The sequence below is a fragment of the Ambystoma mexicanum genome, chromosome 5p, assembly GCF_040938575.1.
Source record: "Ambystoma mexicanum isolate Mex_15411 chromosome 5p, UKY_AmexF1_1, whole genome shotgun sequence".
NCBI classification, from domain to species: domain Eukaryota; kingdom Metazoa; phylum Chordata; class Amphibia; order Caudata; family Ambystomatidae; genus Ambystoma; species Ambystoma mexicanum.
The window spans coordinates 825,874,066-825,892,628 of record NC_090930.1 but is presented as its reverse complement, the minus strand read 5'-3'; positions in this window follow the sequence as shown (position 1 = coordinate 825,892,628).

Below are 18,563 nucleotides of genomic sequence, written 5' to 3'. Positions count from 1 at the left end.
CCAAGAATGTGGGAGGGTACCATGGAGTGGCAACCAAAGACGCACTACAGAGGCACTGTCAAACTAACCGATGTACTAACCAATTCCCCCCTTCCTGCTCCTCCAACATAACCTATGCCACTATACATGACTAGGGGCTAGACACACTACACATAGACACACCGAGAAATTATCTAATCCTCACACTCAACCAACTCTGAGAGACTCTGGAAGAAACCTTGAGGGAACATACCCTTGCACATTGACCATCTGACACTAATCAAATGCACACTATATAACACTATACAATTTGCAACTTGAAACACCATTTGCTGTACAGGCACATTATAAATACCCAATAAACAAATTAAATAAACACAATAAAACACCTTACAGTCATCCGCCACTCTGAACCTCCTTATGGATACAACTAACCAGTGTGCACAACTAGAACCCCACTATAACCTCATATGATCCACACACCCAACACAAACACTAACACACATCAGGCACTGAGTCCTACCCATACGGTTACAACAAGTGAGGCCTTACAAACCGAACCACTCCCATACACAAGACAATGCATACAGATGCCAGTTCCTGCTGGTTCTGAACCTATTGTATCCTATCCTCACTAACATCACCTGCCCTCTTTTCTTGCAGAGCCTCGTGAGCACCTTGAGACTGCCCTTGGGAGGTAGCACTGTGCAGTATAAATCAACATAACATAACATCCTTTGCAAATAAGACGAGATCTAAGAAGTTGATCTGTAAATGACTCTGTGTCATCGAGAAGTTGAGGAAATGATTCTAGGCATTGAGCCAGAGTAGAAAAATCTGCAGTTGATCTTCTGTATCTTCAAAGATTTTAAGGACATCATCCATGTACCTTTTCCAAAGAATATTATTGTCTTTGACAGGGTTGCCGATGCCATAGATGGTGTTTTTCTCAAATTCAGCAACATATTAATTAGTGACCCCCATAGCTGTATCTGAGATTGGTTCATGATAGTCTTTTTCTAAAATAAAAAAATGTCTGCCCTATTTTTACTAATGAGTGGCAGCAACACAATTGTTTCCCTTCCATTTAAGCCTACCATCTGGGCCCTTTTCCTTGTGCTCTGTATTTTGTAACTCTCTTTGTGAATCAAATACCGTTATTTTTGGACTTTCCACCCATAACCTAATGAGGGTCAGTCTTTTCTCTGTCCCCTAACCCTAGACCGGCGGCACGCTACCTCAGTCTAGGGATAGCCCATTACCAAGTGTCCAATTTCTTTTTTTATTGGAGGGTCATACAGGCCATTGGTTAGTGATTCCACAAAGTAAGTTGTTGATCCTGCATCTCATGTTTGTGAAAGCGTTTGGGACTGTAAACAGGGTCTAGTTACCCATTCTCTGGTCTTTTTGTGTGTTTATCAAACTTGCTGTATGACAGGCATTGCTATCATGTTGTCAGGTGAAAGCAGCATATGCCAGGTATTTGTCATGATATGCATGGTTATTACTCATATCACATGCCACCTATTGCCATCATATGCCGTGGTACTACACTCTTATTCCATGTGTTGCCATCATATTGGCAGATATTTGCACCATATGCTGAAGTACTCCCATCATATTCCTAGATACTCACTGCATACCTCAGATATTGTAATCATATACCAAGGTCTAAAGACGTTGATGTCACACATGGAGGTAGCACATTACAAGAATGAAATAAAATAAAATAAGCAGAGTTTTAATTGTGCGTTGGATTTATGCATGCAAGTGAAAGGTTCTTCACATACAAACACTGTACAGAGGGCATATGGATTGGTAGATACACCCCACTGCTGAACAAACCGTCATAAAATCATGATATATGATGTAGCTGTTAATACATTTGGGCAAGGAGCTTAAAACAGTAAGTGGGGTCATCACAAGAGAGATTTTATATACATCTTTATTGTTTGCATATATCTACAGTTATGTGATCCAGTGGGGCAGCAGATTGGGCATTACCAGTAATGAATAGTAGCACTGCAAGGCTCTGGGCAACCTCAAAGGAGCAATGTGGTCTGTAAGGGTAATATTGAAGTCATCCATTGATAAAATGTCCTTGCCTTTTGGATGCAAGGAGTTTCACTGATTGGGAGGCAAAAGGTATGCAAATGGGAGACAGCACATGGTGGATGAGAGATGATAGGTTAAGGTCAACTAGAGAGAGTAGCTTGCAAGAGTTTCTAGTAGCGAGAAATCGATATAGCAATGAAGAGGGTGAAGATCATATCATTGATGTATTTAAACTCAATAAGAATGAGCACATACACATGGCTAGTCACCACATGTGAAGATGGTATACCTGCATCGTGGGAGGCTGTACAGGTTACAGATAGCAAAGTTCACTACGTTGTTAAGAAGAGCAAAGGAGTAGAGCAGCGGCCTCATAGGAATTTGGAAAAGTAATCCAGCAGTAATCCAGTGTGCTGAGGACCAGGGTTTTGATGAGTGTTTTAGAAGCATGAAATGTGAGGTGGCGATGGCATTTATGGATGGACAAGACATAAAATCTGGCACCTGTAGAAGAGGTGATGAAGTTCTGATGCTTCCAGTTTCTATCAAAGGGAACCGCTTGATTGCAAACCTTGATGGATGGGGTAGGGAGGTCATGTGGAATTGAGATTAAAAAATGGTGATAAGCGGTATGTAATTGGAGAAGGATCACTTTAGATTTAGAGGATGTGCTCTTCATACAATGCAGAGCCATCCAGTGATGGGTAATAGAGAGGTGTTAGTGATGCAAGAGGACATGTCAGGGCTGAACGAGGGGAACGAGAAGAAGATTTGAGTAACATCTAGACATAGATGCTCTGCAAAGCCAAAGGAGGACATGTGTCTGCCAAGAGAAGAGGTGTAGAATGTAAAGAGAAGGGGAACAAAGACAGACTCTTTTGGACCCTCCTCTGGGGTAAGAGATGACAGAGCCTGTTCCAGTATTCCAGGAAATGGAAAAGGAGCAATCCGCCGGGTAGGTGTTTAAAGGTTTGAAGAGGATCAACTGTGTGGAAGGGGCAGAGTGAAGAAGGAGCATGTGGAGAGATTACCAATATCAGGGGTGAGACAAATGCCTGAAATTATAGACATTAGTTATTGATATCCGAGCAGAGAGTCTGATGTGGAATGGATGTCAGCACTGAGCCAAATAGCTCCTGGTTGTCAGTGCTGTGGTTGCTTCTACATGCCTGAAAACCTTAAAGAAACAGTTAAGGACGCAAGAAATGTGTCAGTAGTTGGTTGGGCTACTGGAGTCAGCAGTGGGTGTCTTCAAAATGGGTATGACCAGGACCACCTTGAAACATGCTGGGAAGATACATGGGGAATGTAAAAGGTTGGATAGAGATAAGAGCTGGACAGGGGTGCCAGCTGCTTGACTATTTGTGGTGCAAAGGAATCAATGGGAGCACAAGATGGATTGGAAGCCCAGATGATAGGTTTCAGCCTGGGTGGTTTATGGGAATCCTGATAAGAACCCTCAGTATTAACTGCACACCATTATACATCTGTGCTGAAAATACATTTTGAAACAAGTAATAAGAAATTTTCCAAGGCAGTACTCCAATTATATGGTCACTAGAAACGTTGTTTAAGTTACAATTGAAAAACAGGTATTTTAAGTAAAGGCAGATAGCAGAGGCTAATGCATTTCGGCTTGCCGCATTTGATATGTTTCTAGTGCATCATCTATGGTGTCTTTGGAGTATAGTGGGTGAATTGTATACTGGTGTAAAATATTGGAGGCTGTAGTAGGATCTAGAGGTTCAAATTGACCAGTTGATGAGGAATCCTGAATTATTTTGGTGGTTTCCCGCAGGTTTTCTTCAATGTTTATTTCTCTGTAGTATTCATTGTTGTCTTTAAGATTTTGCAGGGCTTCTCTAACTTTGTTTAATTCTACTAGTTGCTGCCAAATATTTTGTCTTTTGTAGGCACACCATTCACTAGGATAATCAAAGATTGATCTATTGGCCATTGCACTCCCAGAGTGTCTAAATTGTCTTTGGGATTTAATGGCAAATAAACTACTTTGCCACAAATGCCTTTCAGTAATTCAGAGGGAGGCAATTTCGCTGTTTTTGGTTGAAGGCGTATTATCGCTTGAAATGGGTGCACTGTTTGGATTATAATCCTCTCATACAAATTAAGTTGTTGGAGTGATTTTGGCAGTGGGAATATTTCCAAGTTATTAGTGATAGCCCGTGAAGGCATTTGGTTGCTATCAAGTTTTGCAGTGCAGTATGTGCAAAGTATTGAGGGGTTAGTAATTTCGTATTTGTTTTCTGCTATAAAATAGAGAGCTAATTGGAACCATTGGGATTGCTCATTGTCTTCTATTTTGTACATTATATGTACAGTTCTGGTGCTCTTTGTATAAAAAGTTTTGCAGCAACACACACATACTTGGTTTGGTACTTCAGCAGAAGTGCTTTTAAATGTTGCTTTTTTGTGTAATAGAAGGTTGACATCTGCAAAGTTGTCAGTACTCTTTTCTAAAGTTACAGGATTTTGTAAGTGCTCTTCAGTTCCAAAATATTTGTTTTGGATGTGGTCTATTTCTTTGAGTAGTTCCTTGGCTGTACCATGTAGGAGCATGTCCTTTAAATGCGCCAGTGCTAAAGCAGGACTTTTTGCATAGTACAGTTTGTGAACGAGATTTTGCACAGTTTAATGGAGTGTTGCTAACATTTTTATGTGGTGGAAGGTGCTTTTGCAAGCAGGTCCAGAAATGCAGGCTAATGAATCGCCTCCTAGTCCTGTTTATTTGCGCACTGGACATGAGTCAAAAGTTTGTAATATTTTAATTTTTAATTTGTCTTTGGCTTTAACATACTGATTGAGAAACTGCTGCAAGATTTGAAATATTGTTTGAGCATGTTACACATTGATGTGCATGACCATTTGTAGATGGGACGTATTGGTTTGGTGGGATGGAGAGTTGATTGTAAGTTTGTTGGGGATACTCTTGCAAGCAACGTTTCTTCGTCCATTATGGTATTGTCTACCTTTTCATAACCTCGCCCACTGCTATGTATAGCAATTGGGCTTGTTTGCTCTTGTTTGTATGCCTCTTCATTGAAATATGGTTCTGTGCTGGTGGTGTGAATCCACTCACCTGCACAGATGTTTGCAAAGGTATCTATTCTGTTATTGCGTCTGTTACGAAGTACTTTTTCTAGTTTACTCAATCATTTTGTTAGTGGTTTAATTCTGTTTAAAAGTTAAACAATTTCCTTCTGAGGAGCATTGCTCTTTCTATAAAAGCTTCCAGGATCCGTTTTCTGCAGTAACTTTTAAGGGTGGAGCATGATTTCTCCCCTGTTTTTATAAGGTTCTGAAGGATTCTATGGTGGAACATTTTTTTGTTAAATACATTTTTTGGAATGCTTACTTGTGGCTATATTACCGTTGGTAGATGTAGTGTTAGCACTACTGGTAGTAGCATTCTTCTTAATGCATTTAGTTTTAGTTTTACATTTTGAAAGAGAAGGTACACTTTTTTTCCTGGTACCTGGCTCCTTTTTGCTTAGTGACTGTATTAGCTGTTTTGTTTGAACTTTGTGTACAACGTCTGGTAGAGGTGGATGGCCATTTTGCATGGCTCGAGTTTTATCTGCTCTATTTTTGCGTTGCTTTCGACAGAGTTGCTTTTTGGTAGGCATTGTCTTGTGTCTGGTGGAGAAAAAAGGAAAGTGTGGGTTTTGAATTTGTGTAATGTATTTGTGTGTACTGTGCATGAGTGTCTGAATATGAGGGTAGGTATACATAGAGGAGTGTGATTGTGGATAGGGCTGTTACTTTTGGTTGGGAAGGTTGTACTGCTATGTGTCTGTGTTCCTGTGGGAAAGGTTTGCCTGAGTGTGCATGACAGTGTAATGTGCTTGAGGAAGTAAGGACATTGCAATCGTTTTATAAAACTATTGGGTGTTAAATTACTGGTGTTCTGATGATAATAGAAACAGTGGACCTGGCAAGGTGCAATGAGTAAGGGCGAAGCAAGTGCTGTGGGCTCTGATAACATTCTCTATGCTACAATACAACAACACTGCACTGTCTGAGTAATAGGCAGAACACTACAACAGTACTGCACTTACTTTTTTGAATGTCAAGATTAGGTTTCTTCTGGGTTTTATCTTTCAGCAGACACGTCACTGGGTTTTAGCAGGTGGTTCTTCACTGCAATTGCAAAAGAAAGAAGTGGGTATGTGTGTTAATGGTACAGTACTAGCAGTAGGAGAACACAATGTTTTTAGATTGTAAGAGGATTTGTTGGCAGGAAAAGTTAGTGTGCGTGTGCAATTGTCCAGCACTGCATACAAGTGGGGACTTGGGAGTATTAGCATTGTTGATATGGGGGCCAGTGGTGCAGTGATAACTGTGTCTTATGGGGCTGCAGTTTTGAAGTGTGTGAGATGTTGTTGCACAATTCGTTTTGGAAATGGATTAGTGGAAGTCATAGTACAGTTCAAAAAAGGGAGAAAGATGTAGAGATTGGAAAGGGGATTTTTACTGTGTGTGGAAGTTTGTTAAGTTTGTCACACTTAGATGCTTGCTATATGAGTGCAGACATTCTTTTCAGTTGTTGCATTTATGTATGCTAATTTACAGATAGCACTGTTTCCAATGTACATATGCATTTCTTTGCTTTCTTTCCAAAGGTGTATTTTGTCATTTGTACAGTGTATGTGGTTGGTATGCTTTCCTAATATATATGCGGTTTCTCTTTTTGTGTCCGTTCTGGGAATTTCACATAGGTTCTGGCACTTGCATGTGCTGTGCAAATGTTCCCAATGGGGTATTTAATTTATAAAAAATATTAGGCAGTGGTGCTGAAATTGAAATATGTGGTGTGCAGCTGTTATGCTAGTGGGCAGTATAATAACACTGTGAAAGCAAACAGTATTGTAAGTAACTGTCAGTTGATGTGAGGAGATGGTACAAAGGACAGTATGATTATTTGGGAGATTATGCAGGGCACGTGGCAGGCACCTTGCTCATATGCATGAAATATATGCACTTGCTATGCTTTAATAACATACATACAGTTTTGATTAGGTACATTACAAAACATATGCATACCTGTAGTTTGTGTTAATGGGTGTAGATGTGGATGGAACTGCAAGTAGAAATCTTGGAGAGTTATACAGTAGTTTTGGATGCAGGTTCTTGGGAATCATAGGATATGTGTGCTCTGAGTGTTGAACAGTACATCCCCAGTGCTGTACAGAGTTGGTAGAGAGTGCTGCAAAGAGTGAAGTGGAAAGGGAAGAAGGGCTGCTCCTGTTACGAGGTCCACGGATAACCGTGGTAGTTCGCAGATCACACGTGCTACATCCGGGTCTTCTCAGCATGCCTGGCATGGAAATGGGACTGTGGGGATTAGCCAATCAGGATTAAGGGTGTGCTTTACAGGAAGGGAGGGTAACACTTGTTTTCATTGCTGTGTTGATTGTGTAGTGAAGATGGCTGGAGTTATTGTATGGATAGTGGGAGAGTGCTTTGTTTGTGATCTGGAGAGGTATGCAAAGACAAGAGGTGTTTCTGCAGATTTTGATTTTCCAGGCCTGAAGGCTTTATGGTGCAGTGGGCCTGGCCGCAATTCGCAGGCACTGCTTGCTATTTGTAGAAACATGGCTACTTTTGGTGGTCTTGATATCTGGGCGGTGCAATGTGGTGGAGAGTATTTGGGGTACATTAGTGCCCCAAGGTTGCTTCCTGTGCTGAAGTCCTTGGTGTAGGAACTAATGCACATTTTTCCATGTGCAAAGGTGATTTTTTCTGAAATCCTACCAAGAGCACAATGGAACTCCCCCAATGTGTTCAATCCCCAGCAAAATGTTGGAAGGCTCCTTGTGAATTGAGGTATGGGTGTAGTTCTGTGGCATGCAAACATGTCTGTTTTCTCCAATGACAATATTCACTCCATTACTGTGCACTATTTTACTGCTGGTGGAGTGTTGTTGTCCATTCTTGGAAATGCTAGTTTAAAAAAAGAAATAAGCTCTTTTCAGAGGCACCACTGTCTCCTGGAAAAGAATGCAATGGTGTACATCCTGCCATACGCTGCATGCTCTGGAAGTCCGCGGACTACTGCGCTGTCCGTGGAATTACTAGACTGTGCAGGGCCCTGCACCATTTCATTGGCACTTCTATTATTAAACTGTGAAAGGCGGCTATGGAAAGAGCTTTTTTTTATTTTATTTTTTAAACATGACACACAAGGGAGGGAGGGGTAGGGAGGGTAGGGATAGGCACCAACCACAGGGATAAGAAAGGGAAGATTTAGAAAGGAAGATGGTGGGTGCGCCTCATGGAGGTAGGGCGCAATGTCTTTCGTGGTCCCGGACCGCAGCCTCGAAACCACTCCGGAACTGATCACCACTGCAGAGTGCATTGCAGTACATAAACAAAACAGTGACCTTTGAAAGGAAAGCAACCACTGCGTGCGTATAGCCTGCGTGGATGTTTGAGGAATCCTCTATCATGCAGGAGTTTCCTTTGTGATGACAGGAGCAGATGTTGAGGATGCTGCAATGGAAGTCAACCTACTACCCTCTTCAAAGGAGACGACCCTCCAAACTGCTGCTTTGTGGTTGGATCTCAGGTGTCACCGCATGGAGGTAGTCCCATAACTGTACAGCCCAGGATTACCGTGGCTGAGTACCATTCCGCACTCATTGCAGTGAACCTTTGCTGCACTAGCCTTGGGCCTATCATCAACAGTGGTAAAAAGCCTCCACACCCAAGACTCACATGGGCAGCCGGGATTGGGGACTTCCACTATCTCAACCTCGTCTTCCTCTTCCTCCTCTGCATCGTCACGCCTGTTCCCCTCTCCAAGCCCTTGGGGGGGGGGGGGGGGTGGTGGTGGTGTTTGGTGGGGTTGGGGATGGTGCTGAGGCAGAGGCAGCAGATGAAATAGCAGTGGATGCCACTATTCAGGTAATCCAGCAACTCTGCAGACCAGCAATGCAGTAATCCAGCAATTTGGAGCAGTACTGCAGCTAGAATAGAGAGGCAGCAATCCAGCAATCTGACACAGTGCTCTGTTCTGGATATCCAAAAACAGAATGAGGAGCAACACTGGGGTGTGGCCTCTTATAGGGGTGCTGGGAAGCTCTTCACGAACAGTTGTGCGCTCCGCGGACACTTCGAACCCCAAGCTGGGCTCAAAAAGTTTCAAAAAGTGTCCTGTCTGCAAGGGTGAGGTGTCACAGTTAAGCTAACAGTTGCTTCTAAGTTTGTATGTAAAGCAGCACTGAGGTAATATTGTTGGAAGCAGAGGTGTTGCTAGAGGGGGTAAGGGGCTATAGCCCCAGGTCTTTTGGTTGTAGCCCCAGATAGAATCTCAGAGACTACAAATAAAAGGCTAGCTAGCCCCGAGTCCCGACAGTCCCGACATTAGTGCAGCCCCAGATCTTTTCTAGGCCTAGCAACACCAACGGTTGGAAGCACAGGATATTTTTCTTGTTGGTACATTCCATTTTGTTGCATACCCTATGCAATTCCTCTGTTGCTTTCATAAGTACAGAGTTTGTAGACCTACTTCTTTTTTCCTTCTAATTCACTTATGGGTTGCTCTTTCTACATGTTTAGTATCTTTGCTGCATGGTACAACAATGTAAGAGAACCCCTGACCTTTTGGTCAGCGTGGATGCTACCCAGGGTCCGCGGACACTTGCACGGTCCATGGACCGTGCGGCTTTCACCATGGGCCAAGGGGGTTCCGTACAATTCAGTGAAAAAACTTTGTTAATGGGATATTATGGTTAAGTTGCGCTACTAAATATCTATCAAATTCAGTGAATAAACTGTGTTAAGGGGACGTTATGGTTCAGTTGACCTGAGAAAAACCTATGGAATTCAGTGCAAAAACTTTTTAAAGGGACTTTATAGTTACTTTGCACTAATAACAGCCTATCCATATTATGGTTATTACAAGTAAAACCCCCAAAACCCCAGAAATTCGCCAGTTATGGTAAGCTAAGCAACCATAACTCGAGCCACCACCATGCACTGCTAAGAGTAAAATGAATTGGGATTTCACAAAGGTAACATTGCCACCTCTTAAGGAAACTGTATACAAACTGTATACAACTTTCCCAAACAGTTCAGTTGGTTATACTTTTCTTTTGGAAAGTGTTGTGTGAATTGATCAAATGCCCTAAAAGTTAGAAGCCACACAAAAAGGGTTTCATATATATGCATATTCAGTGGAAAAACAATAATTAAGCTCTGACCTTTGTTAGGAATCTGATTTAATTCAGCCAAAACATACCGTGCAGCATTAGCAGTACACAAGTGCAAGTGCAATTAGCCCAAGGGCAAAAATCTCCTAGTGAAAACAAAAATCGTTCTTTGCATGTTTTTTGCACCAGGGACATGTTTGCTCTCGTTCTAGCAGTAGTGCCCTAGTGCCAACATGTGTTGCATTTTTTTCAGAAGTACTAATTGCATTTGTACCAACGCAACATGTCTGTAATATGTCCTGTATTTCCTTTCTGAGATCTGTGTTAGTGTCATTCCATGTACTGTACAGGATCCCATTTTGGGATCTTAAAATCTACATATCGGGCATCATTCCGAGTCTGCCGGTCTGGTAGTAAAGTGCCGGTATTCATGTATACCGTCACCTTGCCGTACCGCCGGCTGCATGTTTGCCTGTGATGCACCTTAATTTACCTCTAGCTGAAAGCTGAAGGTAAGGCAGGGCCCTCACTGCAAAAAACGCCGTCATTTCAAGCACCGGCATTGCCAGTGCTGGTAATGACGGAAAATCCCCCCATTGAGTACTCTGGGACTCCATGAACGGGGATTTACACCATCACTCCGGCACTTATAATACGGCAATACCCTTTGCCTGTATCTTGGTGGGTTTACCGTCAGGATACCGGCAAGGTCATAATGAGGCTCACTGTCAAGTAAAAATGTTGGCTTGCAACTTACTCAAGGACTTCCTATGATGGGTCATATCTTCCCATATTATGACTATGCCAAGCACGTGAGGATATTATTGAGGGATTTGAGGCTGCACTTCGGAAATGACAGCCAAAACGTATTGGCTTTGCCAGTGCGTGTTCCGTCTGCAATTAAAAATGACACATATGTTTGCGTTTATTGCACACATGCATGTTTTAAGTTTGTGCTTTATATTTTTGGGGACAATTATGTATTGATTTGTGTTCAGACCTGCCCTTAGGTATGATGTAAGCATAATCAATGTATGATTTTTGTGTGCTATTTATAGTTTCAGGACCTCACATGGTACTGAGTCTTTACTGATCGTCATCTTTTCTGTGTCGACAACGAATGTCGAACTAAGCCCGCCGAAGCAAGCGTGGGGATGCATTGATTGTAAGCGGGTGTCCTGCCTATTTTAACATGCATATCCCGTTTATCTTTGCAGAATACACGTTATACATGTTTAAATAAAATAAACTTAGAAGTTCAGGACATCCGGAGTGTCAATCGTTTGGAATTGTGTTGTCGAGCCACTGGCATTAGTCACCAATAGAATATGTGTGAATGTCAGCAACTACGAAATATACGCGTGAGAGAAAATACAGGGCCAACAGAGCGTAATCACTCCACGCAGCGAACGTTTCAACATGCAGTGTGACTTCATTGGGAGTGCTAATGGTGTAAACGTTGTCATGGCGCCATTCTGCAAACCCTGCCTGATACTGGAAGTGATTATTGGAGAGGGGCCAATCTCGGCCCTGATTCATCCCACATACTGCATTCCTGCTAGAGGGAGAGAGCAGGCCCGCACGCCAACACACATACCAACGCTTGATCCCCACTCACAAAAACAACTTCTAGAGATGAAAGGAGGGAGGGAGGGAGGTAGAGGGAATGAGGGAGGGAGGGAGGTAGAGGGAGGTGGAGGGAATGAGGAAGGAAGGAAGGAAGGAAAGGAAGGAAGGAAGGAAGGAAGGAAGGAAGGAAGGAAGGAAGGAAGGAAGGAAGGAAGGAAGGAAGGAAGGAAGGAAGGAAGGAAGGAAGGAAGGAAGGAAGGAAGGAAGGAAGGAAGGAAGGAAGGAAGGAAGGAAGGAAGGAAGGAAGGAAGGAAGGAAGGAAGGAAGGAAGGAAGGGAGGGAGGGAGGGAGGGAGGGAGGGAGGGAGGGAGGGAGGGAGGGAGGGAGGGAGGGAGGGAGGGAGGGAGGGAGGGAGGGAGGGAGGGAGGGAGGGAGGGAGGGAGGGAGGGAGGGAGGGAGGGGAGGGGAGGGGAGGGGAGGGGAGGGGAGGGGAGGAGAGGAGAGAGACTGTGCTTCCACAAGTGCGATTGTTTTTGTAAATGCCTTCGAGCTCGGGTCCTTACTTTCAAACATCGAGACCTTTCTCTGGAGAACAGGGACTTCTTATCAAGGCACTGGGAAGTGCAGAATTATGACGACCGCACAGAACAAGGCTCATGGCGATTTAGCTTATCGAAGTTTCCAGGCCTCGTAGCATTAGAGGCCCTTCGGTGATCGTGGGAAGAATTGTTGAAAGGTTCTCAATAGCCCTAGGGCTGCCTGGCCCTGGGTAATGACAGGGGGATTTCGGCGAGACAATAAATCGCAGGCAAAGAAAAGGAACTTCAAATGCAACAGCAGTCCGAAGCAATTTGGGTGTAACATTAACAGGCCCTCGATTTTCTTTAGCTTGTTTCCCAGTTTCTATTTCTGTTCTGTATTTGTTCTTTTTTTTATATTGCTGTAGTTTTTATATTGTGTCTAGAGAATTGCTTGAGGCCTAATGTCCATTCATTCCACCCATGCTATCTTTCACTGTTTGTTCTGCAGCACTATCATTAAATCCTGGAACACAGCCTTAGTCTAAGTGCTTGGGCCCTAAGCACGCACTCTGTGGTTTTAGAAAAGTCTCACAATCCCTTCATTCTGTGCAAAGCGTCTGCATGCAAAAGGTTAGTCCGTTTTTTAAGGGTAGTCATCATTGCACCCATATATGTACAGAGATATCAAAAACAAGCATTTGAACTGCAACGTTCATCTTTCAGTCTACAATGAAGTAAAGTCCAATTTGGCATAAACTAGAACAAACTGGATTCAAGAAAGGCCACGTTGGTATACATGGTATTGCACTGGAACCTTGAGATCATTTTCATTTTGGAATCAAATTGTTGAAAGGTAGGTGGGGAGATTCCTTGCAGACGGTTACATGTGATTTTAACGAATGACATTTTAACTAAATAAATTATAATGAAAAAAATACTGAATTTTATAATTTTTTTATTTGCGGGGTCCCCCCCCCCAAACTCCCTATTTCCCCACATTTCTGACCCGACCCCAAACCCCAACCACCCCTTTTAACCCTTTAGCCCCACCCAATGTCTATTTATTTTTCAATATGTTGTTCGCTATAATTTCATGTGTTATTTTAAATTTGTTAAAATCACTGCATACCCTTGCAGAGCCGGTGGGATGTCAATGTATCAGTTTGAGGGCCATGCTATGTATTTATAATGCTGCACAAATAGGTGTTTAAAAGTACAAGGTTTTTTTGCAATAAAAAAGTTTGAATTAAAGGTAATAAACATCAATGTTTTTTTTTTAAAGAGGGCGATGGGTAGTCCCACTGGCCTTTTGAAAAAAAGGGAAATCTTTAAAACCATTAGGTTTCGGACAATTCAATGTTTGCCTGGACACTAAAATAATGATATGACTTGTGCCTACTCAAAGGCATTAAGTCTAGCTTTATTGTATGCCTGATTCCAAAACAACCTCAGATTCTCCATTATCATATCCTCGGGTACATATTCGGATGGCCGGGTAGAGCTCCACATGCCCAGTTACAGTCTAACAGATTATTTATATATCCTAGGAAACTTAAAAACCCACGCCCAAACAAGATGCACAAAATTAACTGTTCTGGTTTTGAGCTTTTTTGAGCTTTGCTCAGTTTAATAATTATGCCTTTAGCAATCCCCTCCACCCCACAGTACATGGAGACAAGAAAGAAGCTGGTTTGTAACAATAATTACTTTTATTAAATTGAATGGAATTCAAATTATTATTATTTTTTTTTTTATTTGAAACCTCAGCCTGATAGTACCAAGTGTAAACACTGGAACTTCAAGCTTTTGTTACAATTTATTGTTCATCATTTCAACAATCACAAAAGTTCCATATACATATAAAAGGAATCTAGCTCCCACGTGAACACACATGTCTTTAGACAATCAACACTTTTTCGTCAAGCCTTAGTGAGTCTATGAAGTCTACTACAGCGCAACTCAGTTTGGTGCAGTGACCAGCGCTGGCATAAGACCACCAGTCTAGATTGCTTGCTGCAGCAGGAATAAAGTCACTTAAGTGCTGCATCTGTTTTAATATAAGCCACTTGCACTCGGTTAGAAGATGTTCAGTTGTTTCTATTTCGCTATTACAAAAGCGACACATGTTATCATTTCCTTCACTTATATGTCGGCGCCACATCATCTCTTTTGTTTTTATGGCGTTTAGGCGAAGTCTCAGAAATTGATCACGGTGATGACGAGAGGGACAGTTTGTTAGATACAAGCTTGGCACATTTAGCTTGTGGGCCCCGATTCCTGAGTCGAGAGTTGTCGACATTCGTTGGAGATGGTCAATGTTCTGGATCCAGCACCAATGTTCGAACTTCTTTTTTGTGACTTGTGGACGCATTATCAAGTCGTTCAAGTTTAGTTCGACAGTAGCTAAAGTTGAGGTCATCCTCTGCTTCCACTCTTCTAAGATCTTCGATGTTCTCAAACCTGGACTTGGACAAAAAATGTGGAATGCTGGAGCCACGGGGGTCAGACTCATCTTGCGTAGTGCCATTAGTGATTTCCACAGTACACAAGTGTAGAATGAATTTAGCGACAGTTCATATCTTATCTGGATCATCGAAATATAAGGAGGCAGCCTCAAGACTCGACGCCAAAAGATCCCTTCCAGTTTCTGCCAGAATAAGATGTCAATATTCCACCCGGATTCTGACCCAAAGGTGATTGCTGGGACCAACCTTAGAGTGTAAAAGGTTAGAACAGGAGCAAGAGTGAATTTGCCATAGTTTTTGTTCAACAACTGAGCTTGGATGGTAAATTGTATCATTCAATTTTCTATTTCTGTTTTCCAGTGGTGTTCGTGTAGGGACTTGTTGAACGTAATCCCCAGGTATCTAATGGAGTTAACCACCCCAAGATGTTTCCCATCAACTCTCCAGGTGAAGGCTTTCCGTTTCTTGGATTCTTGTTGACCAATTATGACAATCTTTGTCTTTTCAGTGTTCAAGGCCAGATCGTTGATGTTCAAATACTCTTCTAGGTTCGCCAACTGCCGTTGGAGACCTATTTGGGTACGGTCCAGGAGAACCACATCGTCGGCATAGATAATGCACCCGATTTCGTTGTGATTTAACTTTGGTGGAAAACATTGTACATTTCTACGGGACTGGGGTAGATCGCAATGGAACAATTTAAAAAGTTCAGCTGCCAACGGGCACCCTTGTTTCACTCCTTTGCTAGTAGGTATTTGCCTGGATAGAGCACCTTGGTCGTTCAGTCTGATGCAAACAGCAGTTTGTGAATGTAAAGCTATTATTTGTTCGATTAAATTGCGGGGACAATTCCAGTTGATCAATTTTTGCCACAATTTATCACGATTGATGCTGTCAAAGGCGCCCCGCAGATCAATAAAAGCCAGATAAAGATGCGTCTTTGCTTTTAGGGTTTCCAGTTTAAATATGTTTAGTAGTAATAAATTAACTTCCACTCCAACACCTCTGGTGAATCCAGTTTGTCTGATATCGAAGATGAGGTTGGACACAGACCATGCTGCTAACTTTTGGCGCAGAAAAGATGCGAAAATGTTTCCTATAGTGTCCAACAGGGCAATCGGGCGATAGTTGGTTGGATCTGCCGATTGCCCTTTTTATATATCGGCACAATAATTGCTTCTCGACAGGAGTCTGGGATCGACGTTGATGTAGACAGTCGCAGAAACAACGATTCAATGAAAGTTGCCCATTTCGCCTCATTTTCCTTGAGCATCATGTTTGTTATTAGGTCAGGGCCTGCGGCATGCGATCTTTTTAAGGCCCAGATTGCTGCCTCTATGTCATCTTTACTGATGCATAGATCCCATGATGTCAGGTCGAATTTCGGCACCGTCAATGTTTCCGAGAATGGATCACTAAGGATGTTTGTGAAGTTTTGTTCCCATTTTCTGGCATTAATTACATTTGACAGCATGGAAGATTGACGTACATTTCCTGTATTAAGATTTACCCAAATTTCGCAGGAGTTCTTTGTTATCAGTTCCTTCATTAAGACCTCGGCTCTGTCTTGCTCGATTATTATCCATTGAGATTTTAGCCAGTTACGATAAAACTGACAACACTCGCGAATTTTGTTTTGGATAATCAGGTTGTTACTGTTCAAGTGTCTTGATTTTTTTTTTTTTAAGGCATGAATATCACGTCTCATAGCCTTTTTTGCTTGCAGTAATGTCATGGATGATATATGTTTATGCTTTATGCTCGATCTGTGATTCAAGACCTTTGCTATAACAAAGTCATATAATAAAGGAGCATAATTCACCGACAGGGCTGTTTCATGAAGGAATTTTTGACCTAATTTCTCCATCTTGGGTCCGTCAATCCAGAGACGATTTCCTCCTGCGTTGACGGAAATTGAAGATTTGTGTTGTTTACATTCAGTGTACCATTCCACAGTGCAAGTTAAGCAAAGAAGATTATGATCGCTAGAAGGCATGTCAGTTATTGCCAAGGTCATCTCTCCTTCGAATAGATGGTAAGAGACCCAGAAATAGTCGATTATTGAATGTACTTTGTGTTTTGACCAAGTTAATTGAGGTGGTTGGTCTCCTGGTGCAGTTCCGTTTACCATCTTGCAATTACGATTTCCGAGAGCGAGGCTCCATTGGTGGCTCCGTGTAGATAACTCATCGTCTGGTAGCAATTTGTAATTTCCAGAAGTAGAGTCATAGTTGAACCACGTACAGTTTAGATCGCCAGCACATATAATCGATAGATTTGTGTACTTAAAGAGTGCCTTGTCAATGAGAGATGTGAAAGTGTTTATGAAGGTCCTTGTGCTTATTTTGTTTGGGTTCCAGTATCCATTTAAAACAAGCAAGTGTTTTCTTGCGTAATGATTTTCTTCAGCAGTTTGTAGCAAGGCTCCTTGAACAAATGGGTTTGGGTTGAATGAGTCCACAAGGCTCCACTACAGATTTATTTTGATTAACATCAGTAAGCCAGAAGATGGTCGCCCCAAGGCACTTTTAATGGCTGGATTTAATAGGGATACATAGCCATGTCTGATTGGTGGGTCGCTTAACCATGTCTCCTGGAGACAGATGAAGAATACTTTTTCCAATTGGAGGTCACAGATGTTAAATAAATGGGTGAATCCCCTGGTGTTCCAAGATATGAATTCCCGTTTGCATTCAGATGCAGTGACTAATGGCTAACGCTGGGTCGCTGCAACATGGCGATTAGCGCTTTTTAGCGCCTGAGTGGAATTTTGTCTTGTATTATTTGGGATTGACATTGCTTTACGTAGGTCAGCACATCTTTGTTCATGGCTTCCTTGAAAACTACTCCTCGGACTTGATGAAGACGTGTTGGGTCCTGAACACAATGGTTCAATGGATATGTCAAACCCAAAGACTAACAAATCTTCTACAGCATTCAGAATGGTGTTCCTGACTGAAGCTGAGGTTATGTGTAGTAAGACTTGGTCGCAGCATTTCTCTGTGGCATACTCCACGATTCGAATATCTTCGGACCTGATAGTGCGGAGCGAAGGAATGCAAGTGAAAAGTTTCATCACGTTATAACGATTCAAGTTTAGTTCGCAATCTTCGTGATGTACATTTTGTAGTCGCAATTTACAATGCAGGTTTCCTGGACCAGTGTTTGGAGAAGGTTGAGCTTGTGAGGTGAAACGAGGTTGTATGTGTGACTGCAATCTCTTATACTTTAGATTCAATAGTGCAGGTATTCTTGATCCTTGTTCGAGCACCTTTGTTCTGCAATCCAAGATCTTGTTCCGCCGTACATCTAGATTGGGGTTTTCCAGAGGCTCAGCACCAGAAGCTTTAGGAAACATGTGAGGTTGGCCACTTGGTTTGTCAGTGGGAGAGTCGTCTGAGTATGTTGAAAGATCACAGAGATCGATCTCAGACCCTGACAACTTGCTCGCAAAACTTTCTTGATCTGATTCAAGCCGTTGTCTTTTTTTTGCAGAAGCCACTATAGTTAGATGTTTTGATACCAAGTTTTCATCAGAGAGAGCATCATTTTGGTTGCAAGAGATTGGCAACTCTGGCTGGGAGATTAGGCCTGGCTTAGTCGAAGGCATAACAACTGTTGCCGATTTTTAGGATCCTTCATTCTTGCTGATAGTACATCGTGAGGTGCCTTTTTAGGTGGTGTTTTTTGTACTGGCTTTTGCAGGACCATGGAAAATGCCAAAGGAAACTGCTGGTTTCGAAGTAGCGGCTCGTGGAGCTTTGCACTTTGTTTGTTGCTTTATCGTAGGATTTGAGGTGACG